Source organism: Pipistrellus kuhlii, unplaced genomic scaffold (assembly GCF_014108245.1).
Source record: "Pipistrellus kuhlii isolate mPipKuh1 unplaced genomic scaffold, mPipKuh1.p scaffold_m20_p_4, whole genome shotgun sequence".
Lineage (NCBI taxonomy): Eukaryota > Metazoa > Chordata > Mammalia > Chiroptera > Vespertilionidae > Pipistrellus > Pipistrellus kuhlii.
This window is the reverse complement of record NW_023425540.1, coordinates 3,839,085-3,840,828: the sequence shown is the minus strand read 5'-3', so window position 1 is coordinate 3,840,828 and position 1,744 is coordinate 3,839,085.

Genomic DNA, 1,744 nt, shown 5'->3' with positions numbered 1-1,744 from the left:
TTAGCGGTGCTCATTGGGGTCCCCTTTGAATGATTGGCTGGTGCCTGATATGTGCCATATTTCGTGCAGGTGCCTCACGGGAAGGTTTCTTCATCCTTCACTCTTCACCTCCACATCACTTGTTGTGATGGGACTCCTCAAACCACTCAGCCACATTGGGGCCACGAGGCCAAAGCTTATGTGTTGAGGCTGGCAGGGGTTGGGCAGCTGAGTCCTTAGTGATGTCACTGAGCCACTGAGCCACCCACTTACCCAACCTGGACCAACCTTCCCTTGAGGTTTCTTGTTATATGAGATGATAAATTCATGCTATTGCACAGTCTTTTTTTATTATTATTATTATTTAAGTTTTCTCTTATTGCAGCCATAAGCATCCTGAGAAATGAGGCAGAAAACACCCCAATTTTTTAACTTCTTTAAAATGTCTACCAGAGACGTCTTCTTCATTTCCCCTGCCATCATCCCACCCTAAGCTAAACCCTCATCAATCCTATTACAATGGTCTCCAATATAAGAACTTCCCAAACGCTAGTCATTAAGATGCACATTCATCCTGTTTGTTCCCATATGTGTTTACCATCTGGCTTAGAATTGACTCAATATTTTTCTTTAATTTGACTTTTTTCACGTAGGTGTATTTGAGAGCAACCTTCTATAACTTCAATAAATGAAAAATCAGTATTACTTGTCATAACTGGAGGATAATCATAAAACCAGAGTGAACACACAGCAATGTATTAGGTCTAGTAATAATTAATGTCGTTTTCTAAGACTTTTTTAAATCGAATTTATTTAAACAATACAACAAAATTTAATTAACAATATAGTTGCCGTTGTTTTCTACTACTTGTGCCCAACGCTCAGGAAGCATTTTAATCCCTCTGTTGTAAAATTCTTGTGATTTTGATGCAAAAAATTCAGTCAATGCATTTTTGAGGCATTCTTCATTATTAAATTTTTTTCCAAGAAGAAAGTTTTGCAAAGAACGAAACAAATGGTAATCAGAAGGGGCAATATCAGGAGAATATGCAGGTTGAGGGAGAACTTCCCATTCCAACTGGCGCAGTTTTTCAGCAGTGATTCTTGCAGTATGCGGTCGTGCGTTATCGTGGTGAAGAATTACGCCCTTCCGATTAACCAGCGCGGGTTCTTTTTCTCTTAAAGCTTGGGCTAACCTTTCCAATTGGGCACTATACACTGCACTTGTAATGGTTTGGGTAGATGGTAAAAGTTCATAATGAAGAATTCCTTTAAAATTCCACCAAACACACAACATCACTTTTTTCGCATCCAAGTCAGGTTTTGGCGTGGGCTGCGGAGCCTCATTTTTGTCCAACCATTGAGGCCGCCTTTTCAAATTAACGTACAGCACCCATTCTTCATCTCCGGTAACAATTTGCTCTAAAAACGGCAAACGGTTTTGACGAGAGAGGAGCAAACTGCAAATTGTGACTCTTTGATTACGGTTGTTGTTGGTCAACTCATGAGGAACCCATTTTCCAAACTTTTGGACTTTGCCAAGTGCACGCAATTGATTGGAAATTGTTTTTTGTGAACAATTTAAAGTTGTCGCAAGCTCTTGTTGGGTAATTTGAGGATTTTGCACCAAAAGAGCTTGAAGAGCTTCTTGATCAAAATTGGACACACGGCCTCGACCACTCTTGTCATCTAACAAAAAATTTCCCTCACGAAATTTCTCAAACCAACGCTGGCATTTTCTGGCGCTAACTGCATCTTGACCAAG